Source organism: Salarias fasciatus, chromosome 1, assembly GCF_902148845.1.
Source record: "Salarias fasciatus chromosome 1, fSalaFa1.1, whole genome shotgun sequence".
In the NCBI taxonomy this organism is placed as follows: Eukaryota; Metazoa; Chordata; class Actinopteri; order Blenniiformes; family Blenniidae; genus Salarias; species Salarias fasciatus.
Genome location: NC_043745.1, coordinates 13624404 through 13639726, shown reverse-complemented (window position 1 = coordinate 13639726; position 15323 = coordinate 13624404). Strand labels below are relative to the sequence as shown.

The 15323-nt window shown below is 42.3% G+C and overlaps 2 pseudogenes; one reads left to right on the top strand and one right to left on the bottom strand.

Annotated features, from left to right (window-relative positions):
- Positions 1 to 6707: 6707 nt before the first annotated feature.
- Positions 6708 to 7805, bottom strand: LOC115390385 (alpha-(1,3)-fucosyltransferase 4-like; annotated as a pseudogene).
- A 4544-nt stretch (positions 7806 to 12349) lies between these two features.
- On the top strand, positions 12350 to 13933 carry LOC115386853 (UDP-glucuronosyltransferase 2C1 pseudogene; annotated as a pseudogene).
- Positions 13934 to 15323: the final 1390 nt, after the last annotated feature.

Sequence of the window (15323 nt, the reverse complement as noted above, 5' to 3'; positions counted from 1 at the left end):
AGCAGTCTAAACAAGACACACCTGGATTAATCAGTTTGGCCAATAATGCAAGACAGGAAATGAATGTGCACAGCTATTTTCAGGAAGTAGTGAAGCTGTGAAAATACCCCATTTTCAGCTCTTACACGAGAATTGTCCCCCAAGCTGCATATTAGGTTGGTAGTAAACTTAGCCAAAGGATTAGCCCAATGTACACTTCTGTCTTCACTTTTTAAAACAAAATGCAATTAGACAAAGATTCATCGCCTTTTTCAAAAGAAAGCAGCATCAATACTTGCCTGAAACTACATAATAATGTTGTGTCTGGAAGCAAAGAGTTCCTCGGGATCATTTTGAATGCCCTGCTTCAAACACACCTCGATTGTTGATGACTGACTCATGTCTGTTGTTGTGTATGTGATGACTGCAAATATCTGTTCAGATAAATGACTGTTTGAGTTTTGTCATTGCAGAAAAATGACAAACTGGATAAACATAACAGGAGGTAAGATAAGAAATCATGAAGCAAGCTTTAGTCATATGGCCATAAAGTCTGCGAACAGGCTTGATCCTGAAACAAGACATCAAAAAAAGAGACAAAAAACAATCTGGGAAAAAAGGTGGAAATCTGAACTCAGGAAACATGCTCCTTGCTGGTTATGAACCGGATCAGCTAAAAGCTACAGAATGATCAGAATCACACACAAAGTCAGAATGTCAGTGTGTTTCTCAATGGGGATTTTTGGCCTCTTAACTTCAACTTGAACTTTCACCTGGACACCGGTGCATGCGCCCAGAGTTCAAGGATGCTATAAAAATACAGACAATAAAATTGATACATCCTTTAAACTTCAGTTTTTGTTGACCTTTGAAACGATACTCGAGGTTTGAGCAGTATGGTAAAGTTCACAGCAGGCTAGACAATGACGCTTTCAGAGTGCACAAAAATCTGATGGAGGGGCTTTGCTTTTCAATTCAGTTGCCAGTTTCCTTGTTTCATTGTTTCCTCTCGTCAGCCTGAACATTTGTCATTCATTATCATAAGCAATGTAATCCGTTTTGTCACATGTTCACTTTGTACAAACAATGGTTAAATATTCTCTCTCTTAAAATAAAATAATAGTTATTTTTTCTGTTTTCAAGTTGTTTTTAACTGTGCGGGAATTGTACAAAATGGAACATTTATTAAATCTTAAGACAATTTAACAGATTTTTGTTGTAATTTCTATACTTTTATATAGCATGAAGGTATGATGCTCTGTCCATTTCAGTTTACTTGGGGTTTTTCCAAATGCTGTAACTTTCTGTGCTGTTTTCTAAGATTATTTGTAATAACTGACAACTTTTATTTTGAAATTAGATCCTTAATGATCCCTGTTGAATTGTTGATTATTTGTGTCTGAAATGCTTAATGTAATGTCTTTTTAGTTGAAATATCTGGACTGACTTAAACAGGAAGAATATTAGTTTTCCCACGACATGAGTTGGACCGAGACCTTTGAAGAGGAAGGTTCTCCAGAAGTTCTCACCCGACCTCCGAGGAGGCAGGAAAGGACCTTCCCTGGTCCCACAGCCGGCCAGCCAGAACTGCTAATGGCTAACAAAGGAAGGGTTAGGCCCTCGGATCCAGGGCCAAACCAGAAAGGGGATACCGGCATCCAGGATCCAGGCCCCCACCAAGGACCAGAAGAACAGGCCAGAGGAGCACCCCCTCTACTCTCACAAACTGTTCTTTGAGACTTCCACAGGTGAAGCGACCAGTTCCTTCAGCCTGAAGCAGGATCTCCAGCCCCCAGCCATAAGCGTCTGACTGCCACCCGGGCCCAGGATCCACTCCTCCAGCCCATGACAAGGACAACGTGGAAGAACCATGGCAGGAACAGTTCTTCAACCCTTCAACACCTCCACCTTCTACCACTGCAACGCAACAGACAACGTTAGCAGGGACCTGCTAACTGGAGACAAAGAGCTGTCACCTGGCTAGCACCGAGCAGCTGGCTAATACCAAGCGACTCTTCGTCCAAAGACAATGGAATGTGGTAACTATCTGGGCTTTAGCATAGACAGGTTTTGCCAAGCGTAGAACTGTTTGCTTTCATGATGTGTGGATTTAATTGAGATTGTTTTCCAGTTTTGATGAACTGAGGATAAGTTAACAGTCTGTAAGCTTATGATTACTTTGCTTCACCCAACGCCGGGTTTGCAAGTTAATCTTGGTACTGAACTGTAATGCTTCAGCCTCCAGCATCACACCAAATCATCACATGGTTAATCCAACATCGTCCACCCGGCCTGAGGTGATGGACAACACAGATCATGTAGACCCCTTTGGAATTGGCTTTTACAAAGTTGCACTTGAGAGAGGAAACAGGCCTCACCCCCTATCAAGCCCTCCTTTGTTACCGAGCAAATGTGCCAAGGACATCCCTCTGATCCACCATTTTAACTGTAGTCTTCGGCTGGCCGCTATTTTGATCTGTTCCATCCCCCAGTCCTCCATCCCATCTCACAAACCATCTCTCTCCCTCTCTCTCTCTCTCTCTCTCTCTCTCTCTCTCTCTCTCACATACACACACACACACGCACACACGCACATTCACACAAACACGACTTGTATAGACATATAGATAGAATTGTGTGTTTGGTTTTGCTTTATTGTTAATAAATATAATTTTTGGAATCATTTGTGTCGTTCGTGTTTCACAATTATGAATGAAATGTCGATCTCTTCTGTCCAAGAACTCCAGAATCCTTCAGGTTTGACTGTTAAAATTTGTTAATTACCTCCGCCAGGGGGTTATGTAATCACGTCCGTTTGTTGGTTTGTTGGTTTGTTGGTTTGTTAGCAACATTACGGAAAAAGTAATGGATGGATTGCAATGAAATTTTTGATGCTAAGGAAAAGTCATTTTGTGTTAAATAAAATATTTTCAGGGGCAAATTCTGAAACCCGGAAGAGAAAACACTCTGTTTCACTGAAAATCCCGCCTCTCCCCCTGTGGACATTGACAGCATACACTGTAAATTCTAACAAGTTAAGTTCACTCAAACAAATTTAGGAAACCGATTACTTTGGGAAATCTAAGTAAAAGAACTTAACTGTGTCAAATAGAGTGAAATTATCATATCTGAGTGAGCTTCTTCTTTTAAAGTTGTGAGCACTGAAAGCATCTGAGTAATGTTAACTTCCAACCAAGTTTTTTGAACTAAAATTCCTTGAGTCAAATTAACATATTCCACCAAACAAATTATCACACGGTCCGGGGATCAAACCCATGGACTTCTGGCTGTAAGGCAAGAACACTAACTTCTCAGCCACCTGTGCTGATGATAAGTCATATGGACTTCAAACACTGTGTGAGCAGTACTTAATACTAAATAAAATGCACTTCATATACCTTAGCTCAGCTTACTTAAAGGTGCATTAAGTAGTTTGTATGTTTTATGTGAAACAGCGACCCCTGCAGGCCTTGGGCGTAATGCAGCTTAGCGAAAAACTCGTGCACGGAAGAGAGGAACTCCTTCCTCGCTCTTTTAGTAGCGCTCAAGTAAGATTTAAGTTTCTTTTACCTGGTGGAGTCTGTGCTGGAGTTGTGGCAGTGCTAGAAGCCGGTCTTTTCTTACTTTCTGGAAGATCCTGCTCAGTTGTTGCTCACTAAGCATCTGTCGAAGTAATGGCAGACAAAACGAAACTTAACTCCATCAGGCCAGCCAGAGCGTGCATTACGTCATTCCTTTCAAATTCTCCCCAAAAAAATTCTGGTGCCAGACCGACACTGCAACTTTCAAGTGACAATTTAGCGTTGTTAGCAGTACTTGTAATGAATATGTCAGGGCACATTGTACACATCATTAAAAATGTGTAACATATTTATGGTGGAAAATAAGTATTTTTAAAGTTGAAAAACTCCTTAATGCACCTTTAAAAATAATAAATCTCAAAAATAGCTTTATGAAAACCATTACTTATTATTTATTGTTTTTTTTTGTGTCCGTATTTGCAAACAGCAACAACAGTCATCGGAGGTCAACTTTGGCTGAAATGTTACCCATGATCCATGGTGGCTTTACAAGAAGCTCCCCTGTAAAGGTAATTTGTTTGTTTATGTGGAATGCGGAAATCATTCTCGGCAACGGTCGTTGTCATGGAAACGAGACAAACAGACGGACTGACAGTTGATTTGCCAAACGTAGATCTGCTGCTCCACGGAAAATAACTGAGACAAAAAATGGTTTTAAGGTGTTCTCAAAGCTGCTGACGGTCACTTCAAGCACCTGGTTGATAAGGGGAACAAGGTCTGTATTGGAAACTGTGATTTATATGTGTTTTGATATAGTTATGATGAAGTGTAAGAGTTGTCAATTGTGTTCCTATTTGTTTGCATTGCAGCTCTTACGGTGGATATGGTCAAGGCATTAAAACTTTTCAACCACCAGTTAAAGAGACCAACCTTTATTTGTCATCCGGGGACGCTACATCCCCAATACCATGTCTTCATCGGGAGTCCATACTTTCAAATTACAAACAAAAGCCGGAATCAACGCCTGCCTGTCGTATTGGGGCTGTCTGCACCGCTTCAACAGCTTGCATGTTAATGCCTCGTTCTTCTTTGTTGGTAAACGCACGCCAAGCGGAAATGGTCACAAACTGTGCCACACACTCAGAAGAGTCAAGTAAATATCACTGAATGGAACAAGTAAGCATGGAAAAAGTACAGAAAACTTGGTGAAACAAAGTAAACTTAAAGGGCAACTTCGGTTTTTTGACACCTGGACCCTATTTCTAGGTGTGTGCATGCTCATATACTCACTCAGACAAACATCGTACAGCTCGGAGTCCTTCAGAAGTTATTTAGATCCAACCGATTTAGCGGGGGTCACGGCAGGGGAGCTTTACCGCGGGACATAATCTCTGCAAAATCGCTCATTTCGGCTATATTTTTTCATCCATCGCCAGTGTTGTCATAAAGTCAGCTCGTTTACCGTCTTCAGGTGGGCTGACCCACCTGAAGACGGTCAGACGGCCTGGGGCGGCCGGCGCGTGTGTCCGGTCACCTGCCTGCAGAGCCGGGCCTGGAGGCTAGGCCCCTGGGTCTGGGGAACCGTCCAAAACAGCAATCAATGTGGGACCGCTTTTGCATGATGACATATCATGTCGATTCGCCACCTCGATGCGCGTTCTTGTTTCGAGCCGCACATGCGCAGAGCATTGTTTAGGAAGTGACATGCAGTGGGAGCGACCATCGCAGAAGGGGCCTGTTCCTCCCGCGAACACCTCCGAACAGGGGCGGGGTGGCCATCGGGAGGTTCGGGAGGTTCGAGAGGTTTCCCGAACGGCCGGTGTGTTCCGGGCCGGTGGGGTCTATTCCACGCTGGCGGCAATAAGCGCCCCACCCTGCCCGTGTGCGTGTCCGCTCTCCCGGTATATTATATATTTGCTCCCGGTCTGCGAGTTGAAGCACGAGCACACACACACACACACACACACACACACACACACACACACACACACACACACACACACACACACACACACACACACACCCCCCTTTCATATGATCAGATAAAACGGGTCTCCAAACAAAGCTCCAGGGCTGAATTTCAACCCCACCCTGACCCTGCCTCCGAAGATGGCCAGCCACAAAAAAAGAACGTTGTTTGAGATGGAAGAGGATAGAAGAGAGGCCATAAAAAAGAAGGGCAAAATGCATGTTTTACTGGGAGATTCCTTTACGAGGTGGCGGACATTCAAAGCACAAACGGGATTTAGGGCTGATCACGACATGGGGAAGTTTCTGCTGGACAGGTAACATGCTTATTATCCCATTCAAATGTGTTTCTGTTGCAGAAACACGTAAGAAACTACTTTACGGATCGTATTCTTATGGATGATTGGAAGAAGAGTCCGACATGATTAAAATGTGTTTTAAAGTCCTATGCGGAAAGACGATGCTCCAGCTGCGCGGATGTAAACAAACTGACATGCGGCTGACGTGCGCGCTCCCACAGTCCTCATGCGGAGGGAGCCGCGCATGCGCAGTGCTCCAAAAATGGCAAATTGGCCATGTTGTACGAAATCGGCGGAGAATCCTCCAGTATACCTTTAAGTTGAAATCATAACATTACTGGTGCGGCCCATGTGAGCCAGAAGAACATGCTGTGAATTCCAACAGTATCATGACTGAGAGACACAATACTGTTATGCTCACTGATAATGAGAAGCACACAGTTGACAACCAACAAAGGCTCATAAAAATTCTCAAGGCAGGATTGTATGAGCTTGCAAATCAAGTTTGAAAAGGGGAGACATCTTTTGTCCTGTGTTTTATGAGTTTTATACCACACATAGTTGAGGGTTGTGCTAAACGAGAACCCATATGTCAAAAAGGTTACCTTCAATACAACCACTAATTTATACACCCACACACACACACAAGCAAAGCTGTGCATGATCAAAGTATCAAGAGGATAAATTACAATGAATGAATGGAAATTTCAGAGAAAATGATCATCAATTATTTATGATCATGCAAAATTACAAAATACTACACATAGCTGTGGAATCTAAAGTAGAGCAGTATTTTTACAAATTTACCATGAAAAAGGGAGGGAAAATATTTATCTTTGTTTATTAGTTTAGTAATTTAACCTGTCAAACAACAAAATCTTATTAAAAGCACATCGTGTTACATGGCAATCCTAAATACTCTATAGTTTTTCATGAGATATCATGAAAAAAACCATGCTGTAAGGTTTTTGACCACATCAATCTTGTCTTTCCTCATCCTCACCGCCTTGCAGGCTGTGCAGTACGATTCATCCCCAAGGGCCGTCATATGAAAGCTGTAGTCTGTCCTCCAGCTGAGGTGCATCTGGATCAGAGATGGACTGTCCTTCACCTTCAGCAGGTACTGGGCCAGCTCCTGCACTGTGTGGAAGTCGTCAACGTGGATGAAGGCCTCGGGGGGCAGGAAGCGCTCGTAGTTCTTCCTGGACGGACCAAGGACCACCGGGATGGCGCCGCCGTTGACCGCGTTCCACAGCTTCTCTGTGATGTAGTCGGTGTGCTGAGAATTCTCAAAGGCCAGGTAGAACCGGTACTGTCTCAACATTTGAACCACACTGTTATGGCCTGGTGGTAACACGGTGGTCCCTGCACGCCCAAAGAGGTCGGTTTTGATGTAATCCTTAAGAAGTTTGTAGAAGTGCACACGCTCCAAACTAATATGCCAGTGGCTGACCACCCAGGCCACAAAGCCAGGACGAGGATCCGAGGAGGATTGAAGCGGTTTTGCAAAACGGGCCTGAGGAACTTTATCTAATAACACATTTGGTATTAAATACCCATAAGGCAGAAAGATATCAGAGTCTTCTCGGTAGCTCAGTGTGAGGTTGTAAATACCTTCAAATTCCCACAGTCCCCGAACATTTGTGGGAGACTCAAAGTTGAGCCATATCCACTTTTGCGCAGCTGGTCGTGGCTCTGGAGGAAACGGAGCTTCTTTGTCAAGGTTTCCATACAGGTGCCGCATGACCACAGCATCAGCCTTGTTGTGCATGCTCCTGTCTGTAGTGATTGTACAGCCACTGATCTGAAACCTCTCCTAGCAATCACGAGGTTTTCTTTCTTTGTTATTCCAGACCAGGAGTAGTATTTCTGCGTTGTTGTCCTCTGAAACAGGGACAGACGGTTCAGCGTTGGATACATCCGACAGGTCGAGGAGGCAGATTCCTGGAAGCAACAGAAAATTCACTGCTGCCAATCCCAGCAAAGAGTACATCCTTTTAAAAGCAGAGTTCTTGATGAAGGACAAATCTGAATGCATGTTTGTCCTGTCGCCTGCAATCACAGAGCAGTCAGCCGGTACCAAGCAAACTCTAGTCTTGAATGTTGGTTTTCTCACAACCTCACGTCAGCTGCAATTTATTTTCAGAGTAGTGAACAATTAAATGACTATGCGGTGAAACCAGTCTCACTGGCGGTGTGCCTAAAATAGTTCCAGTGCTGAGGGGCGGAGCAGGGGTCCCAGCCCAGGGGAGGGCGAAACAATTCTCCATGGGCCCTTGTGGCCTAAACATCCCCATTGAAACATAATCGCTGAAAAAAAATGCCCCAGATAATGTGATGTACAATGTACAATGTACATAATGTACTACACTGTCAGACACACAACTGGTTCAGACACACCTCTTTGTTTTAGATTTTGACATTTTCAATAACTTTTATTAATATTTTAACAAGGGGATGGGATCTGGAGTTATAATCCAAATGAGTAGTTTATCGAAAACACGAGCAGAAGTCCAAACGAGAATCCAGAAACTCAAGGAAGAACTTGATCAATATTTTTAATGAAGTGTCACAAAAGACTTCGAAGGCGTTATTGCGTGTGCAAAAATCAAGTTTGACAATCAATCAAACACACCTGTTAGTCTGTCTTTTTTTGGATCCATAAATCATGTGGTTAAGAGTTGTGTGAAATGAGGATCCACAACATTCGATCTACCTACATGAAAAAACACACAAAATGAAAAATTGCTGCAGCCAATAACAACTAAGGAACTACACTTGGCAGTTTCTAAATAAAAGTCAGTTTGTTTGTCATGTTTTCTTTCGTCTGTTTACCAAGACACAGATTATGGTCCTAATCATGAGTGAAACGGTGCAGCTGAGTTAGCCTCGTGTTCACTTATGCTGTTGACCTTTCATTTGAAAGTCTGAGCTAATTATTAATAATGACAGAGAAAATTTTGTGGCCATGACTTGTAAATGTTAATGTTCAGATCTCGAAATGCACACACTATAAACAACAATCAATTTTCGTGAGCATAATTTAGTAGCCTTTATTGTCCAATATTGATCCACTGATTGCCTTTATTGCCTTTCACTGGAGTAGAGTGTGTATCCAGATACAAAAAAGTCTGGCGGATTTGCAGTGTGTACCTGCTCCTATCAGGACAAATAACGTTGACAGAGTGAGTTTAGGTCCTGTTACACCTTTCAACGGAAGAACAAGATTTTGCATCTGTCATGATAAGTACATGTTGCCATAATTGGACTCGTCTGTCATTGAACTCATCAATGACTGACATCGAAGCAAGATGGGAAATATACAATAAATACTTCACAGATGTTGCGGTTTAATGATGTTTCACACATCTTAGCAATTGTGCAAACATCAGTAACACAAAACTGAGACAGCAATATAATAGTGGTAAAACACTACACACATGCAGTACAAATACATAGATCTCTAGACAATATCAGCTGTAATGCTGCCAATTTATACTAATAAAAACACGTAAGAATTTCCTGCTGCTTTGTTTTCATTTGCTCACCACATGTCACCACTAAAATAATTCCCTGAGCTCATTGTATGATCCAGTCATCTGCTGCTCCAGTTGCTGTTTCGTTGTAAAGCACAGCTCTCACTGGATTTGCTTCTCCAGCAGTTTTTATCTAACTTTCAACTATTCCAGATATCCCTAGTAATATTTTCACTTTCTGATGCAAAGAGCAGGCGACTTCTCTCCTGCAGTTGTTGTAGATATTTACACCTTCCATTTTATTTATGCTGCAATTTATAATGAGGAATGCACACTTTTTAACTGTTACATGAGAACTGGAGCCCAAGCTACATATTCAGTTGGTAGTAAATTTAGCCAAAAGATTAGCCCAATGTACACTTCTGTCTTCACTTTTTTGAACAAATTTCAATGAGACAAAGCCCCACTGACTTTCTCAAAAGAAAGCAGCATCAATGCTGCTTTGATAACAAAAAGTGATCACAGTGATTGGAATCAAACAATTTGTTACAACACGTTAGTGATGACGTCTGAGGTTCTCCCAGATTTCAAAACAACCTGAGAAAATTGGGATTTCATGAGCGTGACATTTTCTCAGTGCTATCAGAGATAAACTTGTCACTGATAATCTTGTAATAAACTCTGCAGCATGCAGACTGATCAGCTTGCCTGATCACCACTGTGTGAAAGAGCACAGATGAAGGTGACTTTTCCTCCTGACAGGTAGAGTTCCTGGATTTTACTTAATTATGTCTTTTTAGCTAAGAGATCTGAGCTGACCCTAAAACTGAACATTAGTTTGAAATCCTGGAACAAAAGGATAACTAATATGAGCACATTAAACAATGGCAAAGGCCAATAGATACATAGAGGCTCATTTGTTACACAATGTATTATTGCAAGATTGTTTTTACAGTTTTTCACGATTGTTAACACACGTTTCTCAATAGAATAACGGCTTCCTCAGTACTGCACACACAAAACTGAAAACTGCACACACAAAATGCTAAACCTGACACTCCCTTTGCAAGAACACTCTTGCCATCAATTCTCTACATTGTGTTCACAAAATGGAACTCATGTTTTCATTTGCTACACACAGTCGTATTTTCCAATGACACATACCATTCATTGAGCACACACAAGTAAGCTTTTGCTGCACACTACCAAGCATTTACTGCACATTGTAGTGTAAAATTGAAAACACTACTGTACAATGGAACACACCATTTGAATAACAGTGACTCTGGAAAATAAGATATTTCTCCTCATACTCATAAATTATCAACATGCTAATAACATCAGGACCTAACCCTAACCATAATCCTATGCTGTATAGTTGGTTATAAAGCATTGTGATCATTTATGAGTTTTTATAACTCATAAATGACTTATAACTGTTATGCTGGGTGCTTCAAGTAAAGTGTTACCAAAATAATATATTCATATTGTTCATTTGCCATATCAAGCTCCTCGATTCGTTGGGCGGAGGCCGTCCATTCGGAGGGGTGTGCGTCCGCCAGATGGCCCACGGGCCGCCAGTTGCCAACCCCTGGTATACAGTGTACTGGCCTGAATTTGTTGAGTTTTGAACACTTGTGTGTTGTGGGTTGATACCACTGAGATGATACATGAGAAGTGTGTGTAACCACAGAACATTGTTTGTAGTGTTTTGACAACAAGTTAATGTGCAATTGACTGCAGAATGTATTGTAGGTTAAAGCTTTGAGATTTTACATGAGAGGTCTGTGCAACAACTGAACATTGTGTGTAGTGTTTAGACCACAAGGTGATGTGCAATTGGCATCGGAGTGCAAAGAACGAAAGTCAGAGTCCAGCGGAGTCATAACGGAGAGTGAAGTAGTGACAATTCGAGTCGAGCGAATGAGCGAACGAGTAAGTAGTAAGTAAGAATGGTACGTGAAGTTAAGATTGTGCAAATTGTGAAAAAGTTTAGATTTTTGTGTGTTAACAATCGTGAAAAACTGTATTGCATCTGTTGTGACATCGTCCAACAAATGTTCAATGTTATCATGAAGACTGCAGACTTTTTGTGGTCTGTGATTTAAAAATAATCCCAATCAATTTTTTTAAAAAAAGGAAAAGGGGTTATTATTCATGTCATTGTTATTATTTTCAATTTAATTTCGTTTTGGGCTTGTTTTTATGCTGTGTTGCTTGTTTTTCATGACAGATCTGGCAACCCTCATCCCAACCTGGCAACACGGATTTTGCATTCAGAAGCAGAGCTCTCGGTGCTTCGCTGTTTGAACAGGACATATCTGATGTTTAATCCATTTTGATTGTAAAATATGATCACAATAATTGGGATAAAACAGTAAACCACAGCAAATGACAGTGATGATGGATGAGGGTCTCCAAGATTAAAAGCAACATGAGAAAGTTGGATTTCATGAGCAGGGCATTTTTACAATTCCATCAGAGATAAAACTGTCAATCATTTCGCAATAAACTTCGACTGTACGCAGATTGATCCGGTTGTCTCCTCTGCACCGAGTGAAAGAGGACAGAGGACTGTGGACTCGGTTTCTTCCTGACAGTAAGAGCTCCTGGACTTTGCTTATCAGTAACTTCAAGCCACTGGAAGGACACGGAAAGCAGACGATGGTGAGTACAAACGAAGACGTTCTGTTCAAGTTAAACATACTGTAAAGCGTAAGAAAAATAAACTTTCAGTAGAAAAGCTAAAGATCAGACATGCAAGTCTCGGTAGACAGGGTCTTTTGAGGACACTCTTCAAGAGCAGCCAAGACACTCTGCAGGAACAACATGTAGGGGGGCCATTAGGGGGGAGATCCCCATGTAATCTGTTCTGCAGCGTCTCAGTAAAAGGACTTCTAACACACTGTCAGTGGTATTGAACAATGTTCAAAGAAATAATTTGCCTGGACAGCAAAGTTTAAGCAGAATTGAATGCTTGCTCTCTCTCTCTCTCTCTCTCTCTCTCTCTCTCTCTCTCTCTCTCTCTCTCTCTCTCTCTCTCTCTCTCTCTCTCTCTCTCTCTCTCTCTCTCCAGTCCATTGATTATGACATGTTTTCATTTCAGATGAGGCTGGTCTGTTGCTGCAGTGCTCTGCTGCTGCTCGTTCTCACTCCCAGAGTCTGTCAGGGTGGAAAAATCCTGGTTCTTCCCGGTGAAGGCAGTCACTGGGTCAACATGGATATTGTGCTTCAAGCTTTGCACTCCAGAGGTCACAGTGTGACCGTTATGCGCTCCAACAAGAGCTGGTACGTCAAGGAGAAGGCCCCCCACTATAATGCTATTACTGTTCAAGTGGAGAGAAGTTTAGATGAGTCCTTCGTTGCACCAATTGTGTCTGAGACCATTGCATTTGAACGTGGGTCTCTTGCTTTGACTAATTACCTCTACGTGACAATTGGCATGTTTGGTAGGTTTCGTGAAGCTCATGAAATTGTGAGTGAGTTGCCATCAGCATTGCCGGACAACACAGAGTTAGTAACATGGGTCAAAGACAGCAAATTTGATCTTCTGCTCACTGATCCCTGCTGGGGTGGTGGAGCCATTGTGGCCAAATATTTCAACCTTCCATTAGTTTATAATGTCCGCTGGTTACTCATCATGGAGGCTCATCTTGCTATTGCCCCTTCACCTATATCCTATATTCCTATAACTTTATCTGGTAACACTGACAAGATGACCTATCTGCAGAGAGTTAAAAACATGATGCTACACATAATAAGTCAGGTACAAAATAACATCATCATCAGAGACATATATCAGAAGGTGTGTGAGAAATATCTCGGGCCTGACTGTGACTACTATCAGTTAATGATTGATGCGGACATTTGGCTGTTGAGAACGGACTTTGTGTTTGATTATCCACGCCCCACCATGCCTAACGTCATCTACATGGGGGGGTTTCAGTGTAAACCTGCCAAACCTCTGCCTCAACATTTGGAGGACTTTGTGCAGAGTTCTGGAGATCATGGATTCATCATCATGTCTCTGGGAACTTTTGTGAGTGAACTTCCTGCTGATTTAGCAAATGAGATTGCTGCAACTTTTGCCAAACTGCCACAGAAAGTCATCTGGAGGTATAAAGGAGAGAAACCAGACACTCTGGGTAACAACACTTTACTGGTGGACTGGATGCCACAGAATGACCTTTTGGGACACCCGAAGATCAAACTGTTTGTGGCTCACGGAGGAACAAATGGAATCCAAGAAGCATTGTATCATGGAGTGCCGGTTGTGGGTATCCCTGTGTTTTTTGACCAGTATGACAACGTTCTCCGTCTGGCAGACAGAGGAGGAGCTAAGATTCTTTCAATAGCTACAATGGACAAAGATGACAACTTCCTGAAGGCCATTCAGGAGGTCCTGACTGAGCCCTCCTACAGGAACAACATGCAGAGACTCTCCAGGCTACACAGGGATCAGCAACTGACACCGATGGATAACGCCCTCTTCTGGATGGAGTTTGTCATGAGACACAAAGGTGCAGCTCACCTGAAAGCTCAGGGCAACAGGATGCCCTGGTACTCCTACCACTCTGTAGATGTCGCTCTGTTCCTGGTTGGAGCTCTCATCCTCCTGCTGTTCACTGTTTTCTTCTTGTTGAGGTGTTTATGTGCTGCTGTGTGTAAGTGTAAAGCAAAACGTGATTGAGAATCATGAATATACATCATGTCGGGTCACTTAAATCACTTCAGTTCATCTTGAGATGATGTATTTGACCATTTTCAATTGAACGTTGATTCAAATTAGTGTTAAAATTTTGCAAGAAAATCAAAGATATGAATTAAAATTGTTTCAAGTTTTTTTTTCATATAATGATAAAGATTTCCATGTAATGTGACATCACTGCAGTTTCCAAGCATTTACAATGTTTTCCAGGGAAAATGTTCATAGTTTTCTTGCCATGTTTTCCAGATTTATACTGTACATGTGTGTTATAAAGATGCTAACTCTGATTCCCAACACCAAAGAAATTAAAGTCAGTTTGTTTGTCATGTTTTCTTTCGTCTGTTTACCAAGACACAGATTATGGTGTTAATCATGAGTGAAACAGAGCAGCTGAAGTAGCCTCGTGTTAACTTATGCTGTTGACCTTTCACTTTAAAGGGACTTAAGGCAACTTTCCAAAATTTACCTCAGTGCTGCCGCGATAGGTGCTGCGGGTAACTGCAGCCACCAGCCAAGGCGGCACGGGAGCGCGCAGAAACATTTTACAGAATGTCCGGCTTCACAGCGCTGCACCAGGGATGCTCATGCTGTTTACTGCGTTGCGGTTTACTGCAAGACCACAGCGCATATTATGTGATTTTTGTCAGCATCCGTTTTCACTCCCAAATGCAGCTGAAGTTCCCTCCATGAATCAAACGCATATCCAATATTTATTTGGGTGCCTGCGGCTTTGGTCTTTTTTTATTAGGGACCGAGCCCGAGGGCGAGGTGGCCTCAACTGAGGCCACCTTGCCTGAGGGCAAGGCCTCTATTGTTCTTCGTCCGTTTGTTTCCCCTATTCTTATTATTATTATTTTACTGACGCACTCAAGCACTAATTTGACCCCCTAAACATGCATGAAAACTCACCAAATTTGGCACGCACATGTGGACCGGTGGACCACTTGATAAAATTAAAAAATTAACCCCATAACCCTATCCGCTCTCTAGCGCCACCTAGAAACAGTAAAATGGGCGCCACGGCCCACAGGAATGTCGCAGAGAGATCAAACCACCGCTCACGCGTTCGTCTCCTCGAGATCTATAAATAACGACCTAGATGATTTTCACGTAAATGCAACAGGAAGTCCGCTATTTCCCTTTCAGTGTAAAATTTGGCAAAAAATGACTCCTCCTTTAAAAATTATCTGCTCCGAGACCGCTTGTCGTCGAGACATCAGAGTAGTGCCAAATAAAAGAGGACAAGTGTCTCTCACAAAGTTGTTAAAAACATTTTCAAAAGTCTCAGGGTGTGGATTTTATTAACCCTTAAAGTTTGAAGTCTGAAAACGCACTTGCAACACTACAATGGACAGTGCGACCCGCACGAATG